General features: G+C 42.6%; 34 non-coding genes across 34 annotated transcripts; 12 read left to right on the top strand and 22 right to left on the bottom strand.

The window, feature by feature from the left end:
* The first annotated feature begins 451 nt into the window (after positions 1–451).
* On the top strand, positions 452–523 carry trnac-gca (transfer RNA cysteine (anticodon GCA)). The gene has a single exon. It is a non-coding gene; the product is annotated as a tRNA-Cys (tRNA).
* A 116-nt stretch (positions 524–639) lies between these two features.
* trnac-gca (transfer RNA cysteine (anticodon GCA)) lies at positions 640–711 on the top strand. The gene has a single exon. It is a non-coding gene; the product is annotated as a tRNA-Cys (tRNA).
* A 1,269-nt stretch (positions 712–1,980) lies between these two features.
* Positions 1,981–2,052, bottom strand: trnaa-cgc (transfer RNA alanine (anticodon CGC)). The gene has a single exon. It is a non-coding gene; the product is annotated as a tRNA-Ala (tRNA).
* Positions 2,053–2,239: 187 nt separating this feature from the next.
* Positions 2,240–2,311, bottom strand: trnat-ugu (transfer RNA threonine (anticodon UGU)). Its single transcript has one exon. It is a non-coding gene; the product is annotated as a tRNA-Thr (tRNA).
* A 1,084-nt stretch (positions 2,312–3,395) lies between these two features.
* trnaa-ugc (transfer RNA alanine (anticodon UGC)) lies at positions 3,396–3,467 on the bottom strand. Its single transcript has one exon. It is a non-coding gene; the product is annotated as a tRNA-Ala (tRNA).
* A 684-nt stretch (positions 3,468–4,151) lies between these two features.
* On the bottom strand, positions 4,152–4,223 carry trnaa-ugc (transfer RNA alanine (anticodon UGC)). Its single transcript has one exon. It is a non-coding gene; the product is annotated as a tRNA-Ala (tRNA).
* Positions 4,224–4,435: 212 nt separating this feature from the next.
* Positions 4,436–4,507, top strand: trnac-gca (transfer RNA cysteine (anticodon GCA)). The gene has a single exon. It is a non-coding gene; the product is annotated as a tRNA-Cys (tRNA).
* Positions 4,508–4,622: 115 nt separating this feature from the next.
* trnac-gca (transfer RNA cysteine (anticodon GCA)) lies at positions 4,623–4,694 on the top strand. The gene has a single exon. It is a non-coding gene; the product is annotated as a tRNA-Cys (tRNA).
* Positions 4,695–5,963: 1,269 nt separating this feature from the next.
* trnaa-cgc (transfer RNA alanine (anticodon CGC)) lies at positions 5,964–6,035 on the bottom strand. Its single transcript has one exon. It is a non-coding gene; the product is annotated as a tRNA-Ala (tRNA).
* A 187-nt stretch (positions 6,036–6,222) lies between these two features.
* On the bottom strand, positions 6,223–6,294 carry trnat-cgu (transfer RNA threonine (anticodon CGU)). The gene has a single exon. It is a non-coding gene; the product is annotated as a tRNA-Thr (tRNA).
* Positions 6,295–7,404: 1,110 nt separating this feature from the next.
* trnaa-ugc (transfer RNA alanine (anticodon UGC)) lies at positions 7,405–7,476 on the bottom strand. The gene has a single exon. It is a non-coding gene; the product is annotated as a tRNA-Ala (tRNA).
* Positions 7,477–8,160: 684 nt separating this feature from the next.
* trnaa-ugc (transfer RNA alanine (anticodon UGC)) lies at positions 8,161–8,232 on the bottom strand. The gene has a single exon. It is a non-coding gene; the product is annotated as a tRNA-Ala (tRNA).
* A 212-nt stretch (positions 8,233–8,444) lies between these two features.
* On the top strand, positions 8,445–8,516 carry trnac-gca (transfer RNA cysteine (anticodon GCA)). The gene has a single exon. It is a non-coding gene; the product is annotated as a tRNA-Cys (tRNA).
* A 116-nt stretch (positions 8,517–8,632) lies between these two features.
* trnac-gca (transfer RNA cysteine (anticodon GCA)) lies at positions 8,633–8,704 on the top strand. The gene has a single exon. It is a non-coding gene; the product is annotated as a tRNA-Cys (tRNA).
* A 1,263-nt stretch (positions 8,705–9,967) lies between these two features.
* On the bottom strand, positions 9,968–10,039 carry trnaa-cgc (transfer RNA alanine (anticodon CGC)). The gene has a single exon. It is a non-coding gene; the product is annotated as a tRNA-Ala (tRNA).
* Positions 10,040–10,226: 187 nt separating this feature from the next.
* trnat-cgu (transfer RNA threonine (anticodon CGU)) lies at positions 10,227–10,298 on the bottom strand. The gene has a single exon. It is a non-coding gene; the product is annotated as a tRNA-Thr (tRNA).
* Positions 10,299–11,408: 1,110 nt separating this feature from the next.
* Positions 11,409–11,480, bottom strand: trnaa-ugc (transfer RNA alanine (anticodon UGC)). Its single transcript has one exon. It is a non-coding gene; the product is annotated as a tRNA-Ala (tRNA).
* A 1,369-nt stretch (positions 11,481–12,849) lies between these two features.
* Positions 12,850–12,921, bottom strand: trnaa-ugc (transfer RNA alanine (anticodon UGC)). Its single transcript has one exon. It is a non-coding gene; the product is annotated as a tRNA-Ala (tRNA).
* A 950-nt stretch (positions 12,922–13,871) lies between these two features.
* Positions 13,872–13,943, top strand: trnac-gca (transfer RNA cysteine (anticodon GCA)). Its single transcript has one exon. It is a non-coding gene; the product is annotated as a tRNA-Cys (tRNA).
* A 116-nt stretch (positions 13,944–14,059) lies between these two features.
* On the top strand, positions 14,060–14,131 carry trnac-gca (transfer RNA cysteine (anticodon GCA)). The gene has a single exon. It is a non-coding gene; the product is annotated as a tRNA-Cys (tRNA).
* Positions 14,132–15,400: 1,269 nt separating this feature from the next.
* Positions 15,401–15,472, bottom strand: trnaa-cgc (transfer RNA alanine (anticodon CGC)). The gene has a single exon. It is a non-coding gene; the product is annotated as a tRNA-Ala (tRNA).
* A 187-nt stretch (positions 15,473–15,659) lies between these two features.
* trnat-cgu (transfer RNA threonine (anticodon CGU)) lies at positions 15,660–15,731 on the bottom strand. The gene has a single exon. It is a non-coding gene; the product is annotated as a tRNA-Thr (tRNA).
* Positions 15,732–16,815: 1,084 nt separating this feature from the next.
* trnaa-ugc (transfer RNA alanine (anticodon UGC)) lies at positions 16,816–16,887 on the bottom strand. Its single transcript has one exon. It is a non-coding gene; the product is annotated as a tRNA-Ala (tRNA).
* Positions 16,888–17,571: 684 nt separating this feature from the next.
* trnaa-ugc (transfer RNA alanine (anticodon UGC)) lies at positions 17,572–17,643 on the bottom strand. The gene has a single exon. It is a non-coding gene; the product is annotated as a tRNA-Ala (tRNA).
* Positions 17,644–17,855: 212 nt separating this feature from the next.
* On the top strand, positions 17,856–17,927 carry trnac-gca (transfer RNA cysteine (anticodon GCA)). Its single transcript has one exon. It is a non-coding gene; the product is annotated as a tRNA-Cys (tRNA).
* Positions 17,928–18,042: 115 nt separating this feature from the next.
* trnac-gca (transfer RNA cysteine (anticodon GCA)) lies at positions 18,043–18,114 on the top strand. Its single transcript has one exon. It is a non-coding gene; the product is annotated as a tRNA-Cys (tRNA).
* A 1,269-nt stretch (positions 18,115–19,383) lies between these two features.
* On the bottom strand, positions 19,384–19,455 carry trnaa-cgc (transfer RNA alanine (anticodon CGC)). The gene has a single exon. It is a non-coding gene; the product is annotated as a tRNA-Ala (tRNA).
* Positions 19,456–19,642: 187 nt separating this feature from the next.
* trnat-cgu (transfer RNA threonine (anticodon CGU)) lies at positions 19,643–19,714 on the bottom strand. The gene has a single exon. It is a non-coding gene; the product is annotated as a tRNA-Thr (tRNA).
* Positions 19,715–20,824: 1,110 nt separating this feature from the next.
* trnaa-ugc (transfer RNA alanine (anticodon UGC)) lies at positions 20,825–20,896 on the bottom strand. Its single transcript has one exon. It is a non-coding gene; the product is annotated as a tRNA-Ala (tRNA).
* A 684-nt stretch (positions 20,897–21,580) lies between these two features.
* Positions 21,581–21,652, bottom strand: trnaa-ugc (transfer RNA alanine (anticodon UGC)). Its single transcript has one exon. It is a non-coding gene; the product is annotated as a tRNA-Ala (tRNA).
* Positions 21,653–21,864: 212 nt separating this feature from the next.
* Positions 21,865–21,936, top strand: trnac-gca (transfer RNA cysteine (anticodon GCA)). The gene has a single exon. It is a non-coding gene; the product is annotated as a tRNA-Cys (tRNA).
* A 116-nt stretch (positions 21,937–22,052) lies between these two features.
* trnac-gca (transfer RNA cysteine (anticodon GCA)) lies at positions 22,053–22,124 on the top strand. The gene has a single exon. It is a non-coding gene; the product is annotated as a tRNA-Cys (tRNA).
* Positions 22,125–23,387: 1,263 nt separating this feature from the next.
* Positions 23,388–23,459, bottom strand: trnaa-cgc (transfer RNA alanine (anticodon CGC)). Its single transcript has one exon. It is a non-coding gene; the product is annotated as a tRNA-Ala (tRNA).
* A 187-nt stretch (positions 23,460–23,646) lies between these two features.
* On the bottom strand, positions 23,647–23,718 carry trnat-cgu (transfer RNA threonine (anticodon CGU)). Its single transcript has one exon. It is a non-coding gene; the product is annotated as a tRNA-Thr (tRNA).
* Positions 23,719–23,878: the final 160 nt, after the last annotated feature.

Genomic DNA, 23,878 nt, shown 5'->3' with positions numbered 1-23,878 from the left:
GAACTCACAGCAGACTTGACTCTCAAAAGGACTTAAGAAGAAATCTATAGCATGCCATTATGAAGGCTACAAACCAGATCTATCAAGGTTCTTTATTCAGCAAATGCCTTGTACAAATGCGCCGTTTTTGCAAATTCTATAGATGTGTGCTTCATGTTTAACTTCAATGCATGAAACAGCAGCAATGGAGATACTGGGGACTGAACCCAGCATGCGCTCTACCACTGAGCTACATCACCACATTAAACCTTAAAATCCGGGTGCCCCGTATGTCTATTGCCTCTCTGAAGGATGCTCTGTTCAGCAATGGGTTCTTTGGCTAAGATTTGGTTTTACAAAGTAGAATCCATGCATTTCACTCCATTTTAATAGATATTACCTTTAAAGGAGTTTAGTTCAGATCCAGGTGCCCCTTTTGTCAAGTCCCTTGCTTAAGGTGGGTTGCATTGAAGGGGGTATAGCTCAGTGGTAGAGCATTTGACTGCAGATCAAGAGGTCCCCAGTTCAAATCTGGGTGCCCCCTATGTCCAGTCCCTCTCTTAAGGGTGCTAAGTTCAGCAATGGGTACTTATGCTAAGATTTGCTTTTACAAAGTAGGATCCATGCATTTCAGTTCATTTTAGTACTTACTATGTTCCAGGGGGTATAGCTCAGTGGTAGAGCATTTGACTGCAGATCAAGAGGTCCCCGGTTCAAATCCGCGTGCCCCCTGTATCCAGTCCATTGCTTAAAGGCTGTACTTTTAGCAATGCCTGTTGGCTACCAGTTTACATTTGTGTAATCTGGCTAAGATTTGTTGTTACAAGGTAGAATCCATACATTTTAAGCCGGTGTATATCGAAAGGAGTATAGCTCAGTGGTACAGCATTTGACTGCAGATCAAGAGGTCCTCGCTTCAAATCTGGGTGCCCCCTATGCCCAGTGCTTCTCATAAAAAGGTGCTATGTTCAGGAATGGGTATAGGTTGCTTTGGCTAAGATTTGCTTTCACAAAGTAGAATCCATGCATTTCAGTTCATAGGGTTCCCCTTATGTACAGTCCATCTCTTAAGGGTGCTATATTCAGCAATGGGTATTGGCTACCTTTTAGGGTACTTTGGTTAAGATTTGCTTTCACATAGTAGAATCCATGCATTTTAGTCCATTTTAATAGATATTACCTTCAAGGGAGTATAGTTCAGATCCGGGTGCCCCTTTTGTCCAATCCCTTGCTTAAGGGCTATTTTTTATCTGACTAAGATCAATGTAGGATCCATATATTTTAAGGGAGGTTGTATTGAAGGGGGCATAGCTCAGTGGTAGGGAGTTTGACTACAGATCAAGAGGTCCCCGGTTCAAATCCGCATGACCAATATGTCCATTTCCTCTCTTAAGGCTGCTTTGTGTTTAGCAGAGAGTTTTGCCTACCAGTATATATTTAGGTACTTTGGTTAAGATTTGGTTTCACACCGCACAATCCATACATTTCAGTTCATTTAATAGATATTACTTTTACGATCAGTGGGAGAGCATTTGACTGCATAGCAAGAGGTCCCCGGTTCAAATCCGGGTGCCCCCTATGTCTAGTCCCTCTCTTAAGAGACCTACGTTCAGCAAAGGGCACTTGGCCATTGTGCCACTTAGACTGGGGACATATAGTTTGAGAACTCACAGCAGAGTTGAATCTGAAAAGGACTTCAGCAGAAATCTATAGCATGCCTTTATGAAGGCTACAAACCAGATCTATCAAGGTTCTTCATCAGCAAAAATGCCTTGTACAAATGCACCTTTTTTGCAAATTCTATAGATGTGTGCTTTATGGACTTGAGAGCACAGGGCAGAGTTGTCTGCGAAAGGCAGTTGAGTAGAACTCTATAGCATGCAATTATGAAGCCTATAAGAAATCAAATTTATCAAACTACTTCATCAGCAAATGCCTTGTACAAATGCCGATTTTATTGTGCAAATTTCTGCCTACTTTCAAGTTGCAAAACAGCAGAAATGGAGATGCTGGGGATTGAACCCAGGACCTCATACATGCGAAGCATGCGCTCTACCACTGAGCTACATCCCCTCACAAAGTTAATTGCTTTGTATGGTGTCATCCTGATAACAAAACTCTGGAGACTTGCAAAAGCAGCATCCTTAAACTGCTGCATTGTTTCCATGCTTTTAGGACAACCTACAGTCTCAGAGATATGTTTGAAAGAGCATGCTAAAGCAAGCCAAACATTTTCAACAGAAAGACACAACACCCCTTCAGGCACGGACGGGGGTCGAACCCGTGATCTTCGGTTTACAAGACCGACGCCTTACCACTTGGCCACCATGCCAGACAGCAAGCAATGTCCTGTCACTTAGTAGATACAACATAGCACCCGCAATCAATCAATGCACTGAGCAAGGAGGTTTTTGAGGAACAAGTATGGAAAGCTTTAATTAAGCTTCTTTGCTTGTTGTCTTGCATGAACAAAACTGCATGAACGTGGATCAAACCCACATTCTTCTGTTCACAAGACCAATGCCAAGCCACTTGGACATTGTGCCACGTAGACTGGGGACATATAGTTTGAGAACTCACAGCAGAGTTGACTCTCAAAAGGACTTAAGAAGAAATCTATCTAAATTATGAAGGCTACAAACCAGATCTATCAAGGTTCTTCATCAGCAAATGCCTTGTACAAATGCACCTTTTTTTGCAAATTCTATAGATGTGTGCTTCATGGTGTATTTCAAGGTGCAAAACGGCAGCAAAGCAGATACTGGGGATTGAACTGGCGATCTACCACTGAGCTACACCCCGACAAGAACCAATGCCATTGGTGTACTGTTATCATTGCAAGACAAATGTACAGACTTGCAAAAGACTAATGTTAAGCTGTTGCATTTTCCCATGCTTTTAGAACAACCGACAATGTCACAAATACATTGGAAAGAGCATACCAAAGCAAAGAAGAACAGACAGATGTTGAATTGGACAGAGGTCCAACTAAAAAGCAGAAAACCAGAAGGTAACACAGACATTAGAGCACCCTCAATTAAAACATGCAGTGAGGTAGGAAGGTTTTGAGCAACAAGTATGGTAAACTGCAATTAAACCACTTTACTTTTTTCTTGCATCAACAAATAGGGACAAACAGAGATCAAACCTGTGAGCTTCAGTTCACAAGACCAACGCCAGGCAACTTGGCAATTGCGCCACTTCTACAATATAAGTGTGGGCTTGAGAACACAGGGCAGAGTTGTCTGTGAAAGGCAGTTGAGTAGAAATCTATAGCATGCAATTATGAAGCCTATAAGAAATGAGATTTATAAAGCTACTTCATCAGCAAATGCCTTGTACACATGCCGATTTTATTGTGCAATTTCCAGAGACATGGGCTTTATGTTTACTTTCAAGTTGCAAAACAGCAGAAATGGAGATGCTGGGGATTGAACCCAGGACCTCATACATGCAAAGCATGCGCTCTACCACTGAGCTACATCCCCTCACAAAAGTCGCGTATGTGTACACTGTCATCCTGGCAACAAAACTCTGCAGACTTCCAAAGACAGCATCCTTAAGATGCTGCATTGTTTCCATGCTTTTAGGGCAACCTACAGTCTCAGAGATATGTTTGAAAGAGCATGCTAAAGCAAGCCAGAAATTTTCAACAGAAAGACACAACAGCCCTTCAGGCACGGAAAGGGATCAAGGCTGTGATCGTCGGTTTACGAGATCGACACCTTGCCATTTGGCCACAATGCCAGACAACAAGCAATGTCCTGTCATTTAGTAGATACAACATAGCACCCGCAATCAGGCAATGCACCGAGGAAGGAGGTTCCTGAGGAACAAGTATGGAGACCTTTAATTAAGCTTCTTTGCTTGTTGTCTTGCATGAACAAAAATGCATGAAAGTGGATAAAACCCACGTTCTTCTGGTTACAAGACCAACGCCAAGCCACTTGGACATTGTGCCATGTAGAGTGGGGACATATAGTTTGAGAACTCACAGCAGACTTGACTCTCAAAAGGACTTAAGAAGAAAGCTATAGCATGCCATTATGAAGGCTACAAACCAGATCTATCAAGGTTCTTTATTCAGCAAATGCCTTGTACAAATGCGCTGTTTTTGCAAATTCTATAGATGTGTGCTTCATGTTTAACTTCAATGCATGAAACAGCAGCAATGGAGATACTGGGGATTGAACCCAGGACCTCATACACGCAAAGCATGCGCTCTACCACTGAGCTACATCACCACATTAAACCTTAAAATCCGGGTGCCCCGTATGTCTATTGCCTCTCTGAAGGATGCTCTGTTCAGCAATGGGTTCTTTGGCTAAGATTTGGTTTTACAAAGTAGAATCCATGCATTTCACTCCATTTTAATAGATATTACCTTTAAAGGAGTTTAGTTCAGATCCAGGTGCCCCTTTTGTCAAGTCCCTTGCTTAAGGTGGGTTGCATTGAAGGGGGTATAGCTCAGTGGTAGAGCATTTGACTGCAGATCAAGAGGTCCCCAGTTCAAATCTGGGTGCCCCCTATGTCCAGTCCCTCTCTTAAGGGTGCTAAGTTCAGCAACAGGTACTTAGGCTAAGATTTGGTTTTACAAAGTAGGATCCATGCATTTCAGTTCATTTTAGTACTTACTATGTTCCGAGGGTATAGCTCAGTGGTAGAGCATTTGACTGCAGCTCAAGAGGTCCCCGGTTCAAATCCGGGTGCCCCCTGTATCCAGTCCCTTGCTTAAAGGCTGTACTTTTAGCAATGCCTGTTGGCTACCAGTTTACATTTGTGTAATCTGGCTAAGATTTGTTGTTACAAGGTAGAATCCATACATTTTAAGCCGGTGTATATCGAAAGGAGTATAGCTCAGTGGTACAGCATTTGACTGCAGATCAAGAGGTCCTCGCTTCAAATCTGGGTGCCCCCTATGCCCAGTGCTTCTCATAAAAAGGTGCTATGTTCAGGAATGGGTATAGGTTGCTTTGGCTAAGATTTGCTTTCACAAAGTAGAATCCATGCATTTCAGTTCATAGGGTTCCCCTTATGTCCAGTCCATCTCTTAAGGGTGCTATATTCAGCAATGGGTATTGGCTACCTTTTAGGGTACTTTGGCTAAGATTTGCTTTCACATAGTAGAATCCATGCATTTTAGTCCATTTTAATAGATATTACCTTCAAGGGAGTATAGTTCAGATCCGGGTGCCCCTTTTGTCCAATCCCTTGCTTAAGGGCTATTTTTTATCTGACTAAGATCAATGTAGGATCCATATATTTTAAGGGAGGTTGTATTGAAGGGGGCATAGCTCAGTGGTAGGGAGTTTGACTACAGATCAAGAGGTCCCCGGTTCAAATCCGCATGACCAATATGTCTATTTCCTCTCTTAAGGCTGCTTTGTGTTTAGCAGTGAGTTTTGCCTACCAGTATATATTTAGGTACTTTGGTTAAGATTTGGTTTCACACCGCACAATCCATACATTTCAGTTCATTTAATAGATATTACTTTTACGATCAGTGGGAGAGCATTTGACTGCATAGCAAGAGGTCCCCGGTTAAAATCCGGGTGCCCCCTATGTCTAGTCCCTCTCTTAAGAGACCTACGTTCAGCAAAGGGCACTTGGCCATTGTGCCACGTAGACTGGGGACATATAGTTTGAGAACTCACAGCAGAGTTGAATCTGAAAAGGACTTCAGCAGAAATCTATAGCATGCCTTTATGAAGGCTACAAACCAGATCTATCAAGGTTCTTCATCAGCAAAAATGCCTTGTACAAATGCACCTTTTTTGCAAATTCTATAGATGTGTGCTTTATGGACTTGAGAGCACAGGGCAGAGTTGTCTGCGAAAGGCAGTTGAGTAGAACTCTATAGCATGCAATTATGAAGCCTATAAGAAATCAAATTTATCAAACTACTTCATCAGCAAATGCCTTGTACAAATGCCGATTTTATTGTGCAAATTTATGCCTACTTTCAAGTTGCAAAACAGCAGAAATGGAGATGCTGGGGATTGAACCCAGGACCTCATACATGCGAAGCATGCGCTCTACCACTGAGCTACATCCCCTCACAAAGTTAATCGCTTTGTATGGTGTCATCCTGATAACAAAACTCTGGAGACTTGCAAAAGCAGCATCCTTAAACTGCTGCATTGTTTCCATGCTTTTAGGACAACCTACAGTCTCAGAGATATGTTTGAAAGAGCATGCTAAAGCAAGCCAAACATTTTCAACAGAAAGACACAACACCCCTTCAGGCACGGACGGGGGTCGACCCCGTGATCTTCGGTTTACGAGACCGACGCCTTACCACTTGGCCACCATGCCAGACAGCAAGCAACGTCCTGTCACTTAGTAGATACAACATAGCACCCGCAATCAATCAATGCACTGAGCAAGGAGGTTTTTGAGGAACAAGTATGGAAAGCTTTAATTAAGCTTCTTTGCTTGTTGTCTTGCATGAACAAAACTGCATGAACGTGGATCAAACCCACATTCTTCTGTTCACAAGACCAATGCCAAGCCACTTGGACATTGTGCCACGTAGACTGGGGACATATAGTTTGAGAACTCACAGCAGAGTTGACTCTCAAAAGGACTTAAGAAGAAATCTATAGCATGCTATTATGAAGGCTACAAACCAGATCTATCAAGGTTCTTCATCAGCAAATGCCTTGTACAAATGCACCTTTTTTGCAAATTCTATAGATGTGTGCTTCATGTTTTATTTCAAGGTGCAAAACGGCAGCAAAGCAGATACTGGGGATTGAACCCACGACTTCATGCATGCAAAGCACGCGATCTACCACTGAGCTACACCCCGACAAGAACCAATGCCATTGGTGTACTGTTATCATTGCAAGACAAATGTACAGACTTGCAAAAGACTAATGTTAAGCTGTTGCATTTTCCCATGCTTTTAGAACAACCGACAATGTCACAAATACATTGGAAAGAGCATACCAAAGCAAAGAAGAACAGACAGATGTTGAATTGGACAGAGGTCCAACTAAAAAGCAGAAAACCAGAAGGTAACACAGACATTAGAGCACCCTCAATTAAAACATGCAGTGAGGTAGGAAGGTTTTGAGCAACAAGTATGGTAAACTGCAATTAAGCCACTTTACTTTTTTCTTGCATCAACAAATAGGGACAAACAGAGATCAAACCTGTGAGCTTCAGTTCACAAGACCAACGCCAGGCAACTTGGCAATTGCGCCACTTCTACAATATAAGTGTGGGCTTGAGAACACAGGGCAGAGTTGTCTGTGAAAGGCAGTTGAGTAGAAATCTATAGCATGCAATTATGAAGCCTATAAGAAATGAGATTTATAAAGCTACTTCATCAGCAAATGCCTTGTACACATGCCGATTTTATTGTGCAATTTCCAGAGACATGGGCTTTATGTTTACTTTCAAGTTGCAAAACAGCAGAAATGGAGATGCTGGGGATTGAACCCAGGACCTCATACATGCAAAGCATGCGCTCTACCACTGAACTACATCCCCTCACAAAAGTCGCGTATGTGTACACTGTCATCCTGGCAACAAAACTCTGCAGACTTCCAAAGACAGCATCCTTAAGATGCTGCATTGTTTCCATGCTTTTAGGGCAACCTACAGTCTCAGAGATATGTTTGAAAGAGCATGCTAAAGCAAGCCAGAAATTTTCAACAGAAAGACACAACAGCCCTTCAGGCACGGAAAGGGATCAAGGCTGTGATCGTCGGTTTACGAGATCGACACCTTGCCATTCGGCCACAATGCCAGACAACAAGCAATGTCCTGTCATTTAGTAGATACAACATAGCACCCGCAATCAGGCAATGCACCGAGGAAGGAGGTTCCTGAGGAACAAGTATGGAGACCTTTAATTAAGCTTCTTTGCTTGTTGTCTTGCATGAAGAAAAATGCATGAAAGTGGATAAAACCCACACTCTTCTGGTTACAAGACCAACGCCAAGCCACTTGGACATTGTGCCATGTAGAGTGGGGACATATAGTTTGAGAACTCACAGCAGACTTGACTCTCAAAAGGACTTAGGAAGAAAGCTATAGCATGCCATTATGAAGGCTACAAACCAGATCTACCAAGGTTCTTTATTCAGCAAATGCCTTGTACAAATGCGCCGTTTTTGCAAATTCTATAGATGTGTGCTTCATGTTTAACTTCAATGCATGAAACAGCAGCAATGGAGATACTGGGGATTGAACCCAGGACCTCATACACGCAAAGCATGCGCTCTACCACTGAGCTACATCCCCACATTAAACCTTAAAATTCGGGTGCCCCGTATGTCTATTCCCTCTCTGAAGGATGCTCTGTTCAGCAATGGGTTCTTTGGCTAAGATTTGGTTTTACAAAGTAGAATCCATGCATTTCACTCCATTTTAATAGATATTACCTTTAAAGGAGTTTAGTTCAGATCCAGGTGCCCCTTTTGTCAAGTCCCTTGCTTAAGGTGGGTTGCATTGAAGGGGGTATAGCTCAGTGGTAGAGCATTTGACTGCAGATCAAGAGGTCCCCAGTTCAAATCTGGGTGCCCCCTATGTCCAGTCCCTCTCTTAAGGGTGCTAAGTTCAGCAACGGGTACTTAGGCTGAGATTTGGTTTTACAAAGTAGGATCCATGCATTTCAGTTCATTTTAGTACTTACTATGTTCCAGGGGGTATAGCTCAGTGGTAGAGCATTTGACTGCAGATCAAGAGGTCCCCGGTTCAAATCCGGGTGCCCCCTATATCCAGTCCCTTGCTTTAAGGCTGTACTTTTAGCAATGCCTGTTGGCTACCAGTTTACATTTGTGTAATCTGGCTAAGATTTGTTGTTACAAGGTAGAATCCATACATTTTAAGCCGGTGTATATCGAAAGGAGTATAGCTCAGTGGTACAGCATTTGACTGCAGATCAAGAGGTCCTCGCTTCAAATCTGGGTGCCCCCTATGCCCAGTGCTTCTCATAAAAAGGTGCTATGTTCAGGAATGGGTATAGGTTGCTTTGGCTTGCTTTCACAAAGTAGAATCCATGCATTTCAGTTCATAGGGTTCCCCTTATGTCCAGTCCATCTCTTAAGGGTGCTATATTCAGCAATGGGTATTGGCTACCTTTTAGGGTACTTTGGCTAAGATTTGCTTTCACATAGTAGAATCCATGCATTTTAGTCCATTTTAATAGATATTACCTTCAAGGGAGTATAGTTCAGATCCGGGTGCCCCTTTTGTCCAATCCCTTGCTTAAGGGCTATTTTTTATCTGACTAAGATCAATGTAGGATCCATATATTTTAAGGGAGGTTGTATTGAAGGGTGCATAGCTCAGTGGTAGGGAGTTTGACTATAGATCAAGAGGTCCCCGGTTCAAATCCGCATGACCAATATGTCCATTTCCTCTCTTAAGGCTGCTTTGTGTTTAGCAGTGAGTTTTGCCTACCAGTATATATTTAGGTACTTTGGTTAAGATTTGGTTTCACACCGCACAATCCATACATTTCAGTTCATTTAATAGATATTACTTTTACGATCAGTGGGAGAGCATTTGACTGCATAGCAAGAGGTCCCCGGTTAAAATCCGGGTGCCCCCTATGTCTAGTCCCTCTCTTAAGAGACCTACGTTCAGCAAAGGGCACTTGGCCATTGTGCCACGTAGACTGGGGACATATAGTTTGAGAACTCACAGCAGAGTTGAATCTGAAAAGGACTTCAGCAGAAATCTATAGCATGCCTTTATGAAGGCTACAAACCAGATCTATCAAGGTTCTTCATCAGCAAAAATGCCTTGTACAAATGCACCTTTTTTGCAAATTCTATAGATGTGTGCTTTATGGACTTGAGAGCACAGGGCAGAGTTGTCTGCGAAAGGCAGTTGAGTAGAACTCTATAGCATGCAATTATGAAGCCTATAAGAAATCAAATTTATCAAACTACTTCATCAGCAAATGCCTTGTACAAATGCCGATTTTATTGTGCAAATTTATGCCTACTTTCAAGTTGCAAAACAGCAGAAATGGAGATGCTGGGGATTGAACCCAGGACCTCATACATGCGAAGCATGCGCTCTACCACTGAGCTACATCCCCTCACAAAGTTAATCGCTTTGTATGGTGTCATCCTGATAACAAAACTCTGGAGACTTGCAAAAGCAGCATCCTTAAACTGCTGCATTGTTTCCATGCTTTTAGGACAACCTACAGTCTCAGAGATATGTTTGAAAGAGCATGCTAAAGCAAGCCAAACATTTTCAACAGAAAGACACAACACCCCTTCAGGCACGGACGGGGGTCGAACCCGTGATCTTCGGTTTACGAGACCGACGCCTTACCACTTGGCCACCATGCCAGACAGCAAGCAATGTCCTGTCACTTAGTAGATACAACAAAGCACCCGCAATCAATCAATGCACTGAGCAAGGAGGTTTTTGAGGAACAAGTATGGAAAGCTTTAATTAAGCTTCTTTGCTTGTTGTCTTGCATGAACAAAACTGCATGAACGTGGATCAAACCCACATTCTTCTGTTCACAAGACCAATGCCAAGCCACTTGGACATTGTGCCACGTAGACTGGGGACATATAGTTTGAGAACTCACAGCAGAGTTGACTCTCAAAAGGACTTAAGAAGAAATCTATAGCATGCTATTATGAAGGCTACAAACCAGATCTATCAAGGTTCTTCATCAGCAAATGCCTTGTACAAATGCACCTTTTTTGCAAATTCTATAGATGTGTGCTTCATGTTTTATTTCAAGGTGCAAAACGGCAGCAAAGCAGATACTGGGGATTGAACCCACGACTTCATGCATACAAAGCACGCAATCTACCACTGAGCTACACCCCGACAAGAACCAATGCCATTGGTGTACTGTTATCATTGCAAGACAAATGTACAGACTTGCAAAAGACTAATGTTAAGCTGTTGCATTTTCCCATGCTTTTAGAACAACCGACAATGTCACAAATACATTGGAAAGAGCATACCAAAGCAAAGAAGAACAGACAGATGTTGAATTGGACAGAGGTCCAACTAAAAAGCAGAAAACCAGAAGGTAACACAGACATTAGAGCACCCTCAATTAAAACATGCAGTGAGGTAGGAAGGTTTTGAGCAACAAGTATGGTAAACTGCAATTAAGCCACTGTACTTTTTTCTTGCATCAACAAATAGGGACAAACAGAGATCAAACCTGTGAGCTTCAGTTCACAAGACCAACGCCAGGCAACTTGGCAATTGCGCCACTTCTACAATATAAGTGTGGGCTTGAGAACACAGGGCAGAGTTGTCTGTGAAAGGCAGTTGAGTAGAAATCTATAGCATGCAATTATGAAGCCTATAAGAAATGAGATTTATAAAGCTACTTCATCAGCAAATGCCTTGTAAACATGCCGATTTTATTGTGCAATTTCCAGAGACATGGGCTTTATGTTTACTTTCAAGTTGCAAAACAGCAGAAATGGAGATGCTGGGGATTGAACCCAGGACCTCATACATGCAAAGCATGCGCTCTACCACTGAGCTACATCCCCTCACAAAAGTCGCGTATGTGTACACTGTCATCCTGGCAACAAAACTCTGCAGACTTCCAAAGACAGCATCCTTAAGATGCTGCATTGTTTCCATGCTTTTAGGGCAACCTACAGTCTCAGAGATATGTTTGAAAGAGCATGCTAAAGCAAGCCAGAAATTTTCAACAGAAAGACACAACAGCCCTTCAGGCACGGAAAGGGATCAAGGCTGTGATCGTCGGTTTACGAGATCGACACCTTGCCATTTGGCCACAATGCCAGACAACAAGCAATGTCCTGTCATTTAGTAGACACAACATAGCACCCGCAATCAGGCAATGCACCGAGGAAGGAGGTTCCTGAGGAACAAGTATGGAGACCTTTAATTAAGCTTCTTTGCTTGTTGTCTTGCATGAACAAAAATGCATGAAAGTGGATAAAACCCACGTTCTTCTGGTTACAAGACCAACGCCAAGCCACTTGGACATTGTGCCATGTAGAGTGGGGACATATAGTTTGAGAACTCACAGCAGAGTTGACTCTCAAAAGGACTTAAGAAGAAATCTATAGCATGCTATTATGAAGGCTACAAACCAGATCTATCAAGGTTCTTCATCAGCAAATGCCTTGTACAAATGCACCTTTTTTGCAAATTCTATAGATGTGTGCTTCATGTTTTATTTCAAGGTGCAAAACGGCAGCAAAGCAGATACTGGGGATTGAACCCACGACTTCATGCATGCAAAGCACGCGATCTACCACTGAGCTACACCCCGACAAGAACCAATGCCATTGGTGTACTGTTATCATTGCAAGACAAATGTACAGACTTGCAAAAGACTAATGTTAAGCTGTTGCATTTTCCCATGCTTTTAGAACAACCGACAATGTCACAAATACATTGGAAAGAGCATACCAAAGCAAAGAAGAACAGACAGATGTTGAATTGGACAGAGGTCCAACTAAAAAGCAGAAAACCAGAAGGTAACACAGACATTAGAGCACCCTCAATTAAAACATGCAGTGAGGTAGGAAGGTTTTGAGCAACAAGTATGGTAAACTGCAATTAAGCCACTTTACTTTTTTCTTGCATCAACAAATAGGGACAAACAGAGATCAAACCTGTGAGCTTCAGTTCACAAGACCAACACCAGGCAACTTGGCAATTGCGCCACTTCTACAATATAAGTGTGGGCTTGAGAACACAGGGCAGAGTTGTCTGTGAAAGGCAGTTGAGTAGAAATCTATAGCATGCAATTATGAAGCCTATAAGAAATGAGATTTATAAAGCTACTTCATCAGCAAATGCCTTGTACACATGCCGATTTTATTGTGCAATTTCCAGAGACATGGGCTTTATGTTTACTGTCAAGTTGCAAAACAGCAGAAATGGAGATGCTGGGGATTGAACCCAGGACCTCATACATGCAAAGCATGCGCTCTACCACTGAGCTACATCCCCTCACAAAAGTCACATATGTGTACACTGTCATCCTGGCAACAAAACTCTGCAGACTTCCAAAGACAGCATCCTTAAGATGCTGCATTGTTTCCATGCTTTTAGGGCAACCTACAGTCTCAGAGATATGTTTGAAAGAGCATGCTAAAGCAAGCCAGAAATTTTCAACAGAAAGACACAACAGCCCTTCAGGCACGGAAAGGGATCAAGGCTGTGATCGTCGGTTTACGAGATCGACACCTTGCCATTTGGCCACAATGCCAGACAACAAGCAATGTCCTGTCATTTAGTAGATACAACATAGCACCCGCAATCAGGCAATGCACCGAGGAAGGAGGTTCCTGAGGAACAAGTATGGAGACCTTTAATTAAGCTTCTTTGCTTGTTGTCTTGCATGAAGAAAAATGCATGAAAGTGGATAAAACCCACGTTCTTCTGGTTACAAGACCAACGCCAAGCCACTTGGACATTGTGCCATGTAGAGTGGGGACATATAGTTTGAGAACTCACAGCAGACTTGACTCTCAAAAGGACTTAAGAAGAAATCTATAGCATGCCATTATGAAGGCTACAAACCAGATCTATCAAGGTTCTTTATTCAGCAAATGCCTTGTACAAATGCGCCGTTTTTGCAAATTCTATAGATGTGTGCTTCATGTTTAACTTCAATGCATGAAACAGCAGCAATGGAGATACTGGGGACTGAACCCAGCATGCGCTCTACCACTGAGCTACATCACCACATTAAACCTTAAAATCCGGGTGCCCCGTATGTCTATTGCCTCTCTGAAGGATGCTCTGTTCAGCAATGGGTTCTTTGGCTAAGATTTGGTTTTACAAAGTAGAATCCATGCATTTCACTCCATTTTAATAGATATTACCTTTAAAGGAGTTTAGTTCAGATCCAGGTGCCCCTTTTGTCAAGTCCCTTGCTTAAGGTGGGTTGCATTGAAGGGGGTATAGCTCAGTGGTAGAGCATTTGACTGCAGCTCAAGAGGTCCCCAGTTCAAATCTGGGTGCCCCCTATGTCCAGTCCCTCTCTTAAGGGTGCTAAGTTCAGCAATGGGTACTTATGCTAAGATTTGCTTTTACAAAGTAGGATCCATGCATTTCAGTTCATTTTAGTACTTACTATGTTCCAGGGGGTATAGCTCAGTGGTAGAGCATTTGACTGCAGATCAAGAGGTCCCCGGTTCAAATCCGGGTGCCCCCTGTATCCAGTCCATTGCTTAAAGGCTGTACTTTTAGCAATGCCTGTTGGCTACCAGTTTACATTTGTGTAATCTGGCTAAGATTTGTTGTTACAAGGTAGAATCCATACATTTTAAGCCGGTGTATATCGAAAGGAGTATAGCTCAGTGGTACAGCATTTGACTGCAGATCAAGAGGTCCTCGCTTCAAATCTGGGTGCCCCCTATGCCCAGTGCTTCTCATAAAAAGGTGCTATGTTCAGGAATGGGTATAGGTTGCTTTGGCTAAGATTTGCTTTCACAAAGTAGAATCCATGCATTTCAGTTCATAGGGTTCCCCTTATGTCCAGTCCATCTCTTAAGGGTGCTATATTCAGCAATGGGTACTGGCTACCTTTTAGGGTACTTTGGTTAAGATTTGCTTTCACATAGTAGAATCCATGCATTTTAGTCCATTTTAATAGATATTACCTTCAAGGGAGTATAGTTCAGATCCGGGTGCCCCTTTTGTCCAATCCCTTGCTTAAGGGCTATTTTTTATCTGACTAAGATCAATGTAGGATCCATATATTTTAAGGGAGGTTGTATTGAAGGGGGCATAGCTCAGTGGTAGGGAGTTTGACTACAGATCAAGAGGTCCCCGGTTCAAATCCGCATGACCAATATGTCCATTTCCTCTCTTAAGGCTGCTTTGTGTTTAGCAGAGAGTTTTGCCTAACAGTATATATTTAGGTACTTTGGTTAAGATTTGGTTTCACACCGCACAATCCATACATTTCAGTTCATTTAATAGATATTACTTTTACGATCAGTGGGAGAGCATTTGACTGCATAGCAAGAGGTCCCCGGTTCAAATCCGGGTGCCCCCTATGTCTAGTCCCTCTCTTAAGAGACCTACGTTCAGCAAAGGGCACTTGGCCATTGTGCCACTTAGACTGGGGACATATAGTTTGAGAACTCACAGCAGAGTTGAATCTAAAAAGGACTTCAGCAGAAATCTATAGCATGCCTTTATGAAGGCTACAAACCAGATCTATCAAGGTTCTTCATCAGCAAAAATGCCTTGTACAAATGCACCTTTTTTGCAAATTCTATAGATGTGTGCTTTATGGACTTGAGAGCACAGGGCAGAGTTGTCTGCGAAAGGCAGTTGAGTAGAACTCTATAGCATGCAATTATGAAGCCTATAAGAAATCAAATTTATCAAACTACTTCATCAGCAAATGCCTTGTACAAATGCCGATTTTATTGTGCAAATTTATGCCTACTTTCAAGTTGCAAAACAGCAGAAATGGAGATGCTGGGGATTGAACCCAGGACCTCATACATGCGAAGCATGCGCTCTACCACTGAGCTACATCCCCTCACAAAGTTAGTTGCTTTGTATGGTGTCATCCTGATAACAAAACTCTGGAGACTTGCAAAAGCAGCATCCTTAAACTGCTGCATTGTTTCCATGCTTTTAGGACAACCTACAGTCTCAGAGATATGTTTGAAAGAGCATGCTAAAGCAAGCCAAACATTTTCAACAGAAAGACACAACACCCCTTCAGGCACGGACGGGGGTCGAACCCGTGATCTTCGGTTTACGAGACCGACGCCTTACCACTTGGCCACCATGCCAGACAGCAAGCAATGTCCTGTCACTTAGTAGATACAACATAGCACCCGCAATCAATCAATGCACTGAGCAAGGAGGTTTTTGAGGAACAAGTATGGAAAGCTTTAATTAAGCTTCTTTGCTTGTTGTCTTGCATGAACAAAACTGCATGAACGTGGATCAAACCCACATTCTTCTGTTCACAAGACCAATGCCAAGCCACTTGGACATTGTGCCACGTAGACTGGGGACATATAGTTTGAGAACTCACAGCAGAGTTGACTCTCAAAAGGACTTAAGAAGAAATCTATCTAAATTATGAAGGCTACAAACCAGATCTATCAAGGTTCTTCATCAGCAAATGCCTTGTACAAATGCACCTTTTTTTGCAAATTCTATAGATGTGTGCTTCATGTTTTATTTCAAGGTGCAAAACGGCAGCAAAGCAGATACTGGGGATTGAACTGGCGATCTACCACTGAGCTACACCCCGACAAGAACCAATGCCATTGGTGTACTGTTATCATTGCAAGACAAATGTACAGACTTGCAAAAGACTAATGTTAAGCTGTTGCATTTTCCCATGCTTTTAGAACAACCGACAATGTCACAAATACATTGGAAAGAGCATACCAAAGCAAAGAAGAACAGACAGATGTTGAATTGGACAGAGGTCCAACTAAAAAGCAGAAAACCAGAAGGTAACACAGACATTAGAGCACCCTCAATTAAAACATGCAGTGAGGTAGGAAGGTTTTGAGCAACAAGTATGGTAAACTGCAATTAAACCACTTTACTTTTTTCTTGCATCAACAAATAGGGACAAACAGAGATCAAACCTGTGAGCTTCAGTTCACAAGACCAACGCCAGGCAACTTGGCAATTGCGCCACTTCTACAATATAAGTGTGGGCTTGAGAACACAGGGCAGAGTTGTCTGTGAAAGGCAGTTGAGTAGAAATCTATAGCATGCAATTATGAAGCCTATAAGAAATGAGATTTATAAAGCTACTTCATCAGCAAATGCCTTGTACACATGCCGATTTTATTGTGCAATTTCCAGAGACATGGGCTTTATGTTTACTTTCAAGTTGCAAAACAGCAGAAATGGAGATGCTGGGGATTGAACCCAGGACCTCATACATGCAAAGCATGCGCTCTACCACTGAGCTACATCCCCTCACAAAAGTCGCGTATGTGTACACTGTCATCCTGGCAACAAAACTCTGCAGACTTCCAAAGACAGCATCCTTAAGATGCTGCATTGTTTCCATGCTTTTAGGGCAACCTACAGTCTCAGAGATATGTTTGAAAGAGCATGCTAAAGCAAGCCAGAAATTTTCAACAGAAAGACACAACAGCCCTTCAGGCACGGAAAGGGATCAAGGCTGTGATCGTCGGTTTACGAGATCGACACCTTGCCATTTGGCCACAATGCCAGACAACAAGCAATGTCCTGTCATTTAGTAGATACAACATAGCACCCGCAATCAGGCAATGCACCGAGGAAGGAGGTTCCTGAGGAACAAGTATGGAGACCTTTAATTAAGCTTCTTTGCTTGTTGTCTTGCATGAACAAAAATGCATGAAAGTGGATAAAACCCACGTTCTTCTGGTTACAAGACCAACGCCAAGCCACTTGGACATTGTGCCATGTAGAGTGGGGACATATAGTTTGAGAACTCACAGCAGACTTGACTCTCAAAAGGACTTAAGAAGAAAGCTATAGCATGCCATTATGAAGGCTACAAACCAGATCTATCAAGGTTCTTTATTCAGCAAATGCCTTGTACAAATGCGCTGTTTTTGCAAATTCTATAGATGTGTGCTTCATGTTTAACTTCAATGCATGAAACAGCAGCAATGGAGATACTGGGGATTGAACCCAGGACCTCATACACGCAAAGCATGCGCTCTACCACTGAGCTACATCACCACATTAAACATTAAAATCCGGGTGCCCCGTATGTCTATTGCCTCTCTGAAGGATGCTCTGTTCAGCAATGGGTTCTTTGGCTAAGATTTGGTTTTACAAAGTAGAATCCATGCATTTCACTCCATTTTAATAGATATTACCTTTAAAGGAGTTTAGTTCAGATCCAGGTGCCCCTTTTGTCAAGTCCCTTGCTTAAGGTGGGTTGCATTGAAGGGGGTATAGCTCAGTGGTAGAGCATTTGACTGCAGATCAAGAGGTCCCCAGTTCAAATCTGGGTGCCCCCTATGTCCAGTCCCTCTCTTAAGGGTGCTAAGTTCAGCAACGGGTACTTAGGCTAAGATTTGGTTTTACAAAGTAGGATCCATGCATTTCAGTTCATTTTAGTACTTACTATGTTCCGAGGGTATAGCTCAGTGGTAGAGCATTTGACTGCAGCTCAAGAGGTCCCCGGTTCAAATCCGGGTGCCCCCTGTATCCAGTCCCTTGCTTAAAGGCTGTACTTTTAGCAATGCCTGTTGGCTACCAGTTTACATTTGTGTAATCTGGCTAAGATTTGTTGTTACAAGGTAGAATCCATACATTTTAAGCCGGTGTATATCGAAAGGAGTATAGCTCAGTGGTACAGCATTTGACTGCAGATCAAGAGGTCCTCGCTTCAAATCTGGGTGCCCCCTATGCCCAGTGCTTCTCATAAAAAGGTGCTATGTTCAGGAATGGGTATAGGTTGCTTTGGCTAAGATTTGCTTTCACAAAGTAGAATCCATGCATTTCAGTTCATAGGGTTCCCCTTATGTCCAGTCCATCTCTTAAGGGTGCTATATTCAGCAATGGGTATTGGCTACCTTTTAGGGTACTTTGGCTAAGATTTGCTTTCACATAGTAGAATCCATGCATTTTAGTCCATTTTAATAGATATTACCTTCAAGGGAGTATAGTTCAGATCCGGGTGCCCCTTTTGTCCAATCCCTTGCTTAAGGGCTATTTTTTATCTGACTAAGATCAATGTAGGATCCATATATTTTAAGGGAGGTTGTATTGAAGGGGGCATAGCTCAGTGGTAGGGAGTTTGACTACAGATCAAGAGGTCCCCGGTTCAAATCCGCATGACCAATATGTCCATTTCCTCTCTTAAGGCTGCTTTGTGTTTAGCAGTGAGTTTTGCCTACCAGTATATATTTAGGTACTTTGGTTAAGATTTGGTTTCACACCGCACAATCCATACATTTCAGTTCATTTAATAGATATTACTTTTACGATCAGTGGGAGAGCATTTGACTGCATAGCAAGAGGTCCCCGGTTCAAATCCAGGTGCCCCCTATGTCTAGTCCCTCTCTTAAGAGACCTACGTTCAGCAAAGGGCACTTGGCCATTGTGCCACGTAGACTGGGGACATATAGTTTGAGAACTCACAGCAGAGTTGAATCTGAAAAGGACTTCAGCAGAAATCTATAGCATGCCTTTATGAAGGCTACAAACCAGATCTATCAAGGTTCTTCATCAGCAAAAATGCCTTGTACAAATGCACCTTTTTTGCCAATTCTATAGATGTGTGCTTTATGGACTTGAGAGCACAGGGCAGAGTTGTCTGCGAAAGGCAGTTGAGTAGAACTCTATAGCATGCAATTATGAAGCCTATAAGAAATCAAATTTATCAAACTACTTCATCAGCAAATGCCTTGTACAAATGCCGATTTTATTGTGCAAATTTCTGCCTACTTTCAAGTTGCAAAACAGCAGAAATGGAGATGCTGGGGATTGAACCCAGGACCTCATACATGCGAAGCATGCGCTCTACCACTGAGCTACATCCCCTCACAAAGTTAATTGCTTTGTATGGTGTCATCCTGATAACAAAACTCTGGAGACTTGCAAAAGCAGCATCCTTAAACTGCTGCATTGTTTCCATGCTTTTAGGACAACCTACAGTCTCAGAGATATGTTTGAAAGAGCATGCTAAAGCAAGCCAAACATTTTCAACAGAAAGACACAACACCCCTTCAGGCACGGACGGGGGTCGAACCCGTGATCTTCGGTTTACGAGACCGACGCCTTACCACTTGGCCACCATGCCAGACAGCAAGCAATGTCCTGTCACTTAGTAGATACAACATAGCACCCGCAATCAATCAATGCACTGAGCAAGGAGGTTTTTGAGGAACAAGTATGGAAAGCTTTAATTAAGCTTCTTTGCTTGTTGTCTTGCATGAACAAAACTGCATGAACGTGGATCAAACCCACATTCTTCTGTTCACAAGACCAATGCCAAGCCACTTGGACATTGTGCCACGTAGACTGGGGACATATAGTTTGAGAACTCACAGCAGAGTTGACTCTCAAAAGGACTTAAGAAGAAATCTATAGCATGCTATTATGAAGGCTACAAACCAGATCTATCAAGGTTCTTCATCAGCAAATGCCTTGTACAAATGCACCTTTTTTGCAATTTCTATAGATGTGTGCTTCATGTTTTATTTCAAGGTGCAAAACGGCAGCAAAGCAGATACTGGGGATTGAACCCACGACTTCATGCATGCAAAGCACGCGATCTACCACTGAGCTACACCCCGACAAGAACCAATGCCATTGGTGTACTGTTATCATTGCAAGACAAATGTACAGACTTGCAAAAGACTAATGTTAAGCTGTTGCATTTTCCCATGCTTTTAGAACAACCGACAATGTCACAAATACATTGGAAAGAGCATACCAAAGCAAAGAAGAACAGACAGATGTTGAATTGGACAGAGGTCCAACTAAAAAGCAGAAAACCAGAAGGTAACACAGACATTAGAGCACCCTCAATTAAAACATGCAGTGAGGTAGGAAGGTTTTGAGCAACAAGTATGGTAAACTGCAATTAAGCCACTTTACTTTTTTCTTGCATCAACAAATAGGGACAAACAGAGATCAAACCTGTGAGCTTCAGTTCACAAGACCAACGCCAGGCAACTTGGCAATTGCGCCACTTCTACAATATAAGTGTGGGCTTGAGAACACAGGGCAGAGTTGTCTGTGAAAGGCAGTTGAGTAGAAATCTATAGCATGCAATTATGAAGCCTATAAGAAATGAGATTTATAAAGCTACTTCATCAGCAAATGCCTTGTACACATGCCGATTTTATTGTGCAATTTCCAGAGACATGGGCTTTATGTTTACTTTCAAGTTGCAAAACAGCAGAAATGGAGATGCTGGGGATTGAACCCAGGACCTCATACATGCAAAGCATGCGCTCTACCACTGAGCTACATCCCCTCACAAAAGTCGCGTATGTGTACACTGTCATCCTGGCAACAAAACTCTGCAGACTTCCAAAGACAGCATCCTTAAGATGCTGCATTGTTTCCATGCTTTTAGGGCAACCTACAGTCTCAGAGATATGTTTGAAAGAGCATGCTAAAGCAAGCCAGAAATTTTCAACAGAAAGACACAACAGCCCTTCAGGCACGGAAAGGGATCAAGGCTGTGATCGTCGGTTTACGAGATCGACACCTTGCCATTCGGCCACAATGCCAGACAACAAGCAATGTCCTGTCATTTAGTAGATACAACATAGCACCCGCAATCAGGCAATGCACCGAGGAAGGAGGTTCCTGAGGAACAAGTATGGAGACCTTTAATTAAGCTTCTTTGCTTGTTGTCTTGCATGAAGAAAAATGCATGAAAGTGGATAAAACCCACACTCTTCTGGTTACAAGACCAACGCCAAGCCACTTGGACATTGTGCCATGTAGAGTGGGGACATATAGTTTGAGAACTCACAGCAGACTTGACTCTCAAAAGGACTTAGGAAGAAAGCTATAGCATGCCATTATGAAGGCTACAAACCAGATCTACCAAGGTTCTTTATTCAGCAAATGCCTTGTACAAATGCGCCGTTTTTGCAAATTCTATAGATGTGTGCTTCATGTTTAACTTCAATGCATGAAACAGCAGCAATGGAGATACTGGGGATTGAACCCAGGACCTCATACACGCAAAGCATGCGCTCTACCACTGAGCTACATCCCCACATTAAACCTTAAAATTCGGGTGCCCCGTATGTCTATTCCCTCTCTGAAGGATGCTCTGTTCAGCAATGGGTTCTTTGGCTAAGATTTGGTTTTACAAAGTAGAATCCATGCATTTCACTCCATTTTAATAGATATTACCTTTAAAGGAGTTTAGTTCAGATCCAGGTGCCCCTTTTGTCAAGTCCCTTGCTTAAGGTGGGTTGCATTGAAGGGGGTATAGCTCAGTGGTAGAGCATTTGACTGCAGATCAAGAGGTCCCCAGTTCAAATCTGGGTGCCCCCTATGTCCAGTCCCTCTCTTAAGGGTGCTAAGTTCAGCAACGGGTACTTAGGCTGAGATTTGGTTTTACAAAGTAGGATCCATGCATTTCAGTTCATTTTAGTACTTACTATGTTCCAGGGGGTATAGCTCAGTGGTAGAGCATTTGACTGCAGATCAAGAGGTCCCCGGTTCAAATCCGGGTGCCCCCTATATCCAGTCCCTTGCTTTAAGGCTGTACTTTTAGCAATGCCTGTTGGCTACCAGTTTACATTTGTGTAATCTGGCTAAGATTTGTTGTTACAAGGTAGAATCCATACATTTTAAGCCGGTGTATATCGAAAGGAGTATAGCTCAGTGGTACAGCATTTGACTGCAGATCAAGAGGTCCTCGCTTCAAATCTGGGTGCCCCCTATGCCCAGTGCTTCTCATAAAAAGGTGCTATGTTCAGGAATGGGTATAGGTTGCTTTGGCTTGCTTTCACAAAGTAGAATCCATGCATTTCAGTTCATAGGGTTCCCCTTATGTCCAGTCCATCTCTTAAGGGTGCTATATTCAGCAATGGGTATTGGCTACCTTTTAGGGTACTTTGGCTAAGATTTGCTTTCACATAGTAGAATCCATGCATTTTAGTCCATTTTAATAGATATTACCTTCAAGGGAGTATAGTTCAGATCCGGGTGCCCCTTTTGTCCAATCCCTTGCTTAAGGGCTATTTTTTATCTGACTAAGATCAATGTAGGATCCATATATTTTAAGGGAGGTTGTATTGAAGGGTGCATAGCTCAGTGGTAGGGAGTTTGACTATAGATCAAGAGGTCCCCGGTTCAAATCCGCATGACCAATATGTCCATTTCCTCTCTTAAGGCTGCTTTGTGTTTAGCAGTGAGTTTTGCCTACCAGTATATATTTAGGTACTTTGGTTAAGATTTGGTTTCACACCGCACAATCCATACATTTCAGTTCATTTAATAGATATTACTTTTACGATCAGTGGGAGAGCATTTGACTGCATAGCAAGAGGTCCCCGGTTAAAATCCGGGTGCCCCCTATGTCTAGTCCCTCTCTTAAGAGACCTACGTTCAGCAAAGGGCACTTGGCCATTGTGCCACGTAGACTGGGGACATATAGTTTGAGAACTCACAGCAGAGTTGAATCTGAAAAGGACTTCAGCAGAAATCTATAGCATGCCTTTATGAAGGCTACAAACCAGATCTATCAAGGTTCTTCATCAGCAAAAATGCCTTGTACAAATGCACCTTTTTTGCAAATTCTATAGATGTGTGCTTTATGGACTTGAGAGCACAGGGCAGAGTTGTCTGCGAAAGGCAGTTGAGTAGAACTCTATAGCATGCAATTATGAAGCCTATAAGAAATCAAATTTATCAAACTACTTCATCAGCAAATGCCTTGTACAAATGCCGATTTTATTGTGCAAATTTATGCCTACTTTCAAGTTGCAAAACAGCAGAAATGGAGATGCTGGGGATTGAACCCAGGACCTCATACATGCGAAGCATGCGCTCTACCACTGAGCTACATCCCCTCACAAAGTTAATCGCTTTGTATGGTGTCATCCTGATAACAAAACTCTGGAGACTTGCAAAAGCAGCATCCTTAAACTGCTGCATTGTTTCCATGCTTTTAGGACAACCTACAGTCTCAGAGATATGTTTGAAAGAGCATGCTAAAGCAAGCCAAACATTTTCAACAGAAAGACACAACACCCCTTCAGGCACGGACGGGGGTCGAACCCGTGATCTTCGGTTTACGAGACCGACGCCTTACCACTTGGCCACCATGCCAGACAGCAAGCAATGTCCTGTCACTTAGTAGATACAACAAAGCACCCGCAATCAATCAATGCACTGAGCAAGGAGGTTTTTGAGGAACAAGTATGGAAAGCTTTAATTAAGCTTCTTTGCTTGTTGTCTTGCATGAACAAAACTGCATGAACGTGGATCA

The sequence above is a fragment of the Astyanax mexicanus genome, chromosome 11, assembly GCF_023375975.1.
Source record: "Astyanax mexicanus isolate ESR-SI-001 chromosome 11, AstMex3_surface, whole genome shotgun sequence".
Classification (NCBI taxonomy): Eukaryota; Metazoa; Chordata; class Actinopteri; order Characiformes; family Acestrorhamphidae; genus Astyanax; species Astyanax mexicanus.
Note: the sequence above shows the minus strand (reverse complement) of the source record. Positions and strands in the feature narration are given on the sequence as shown.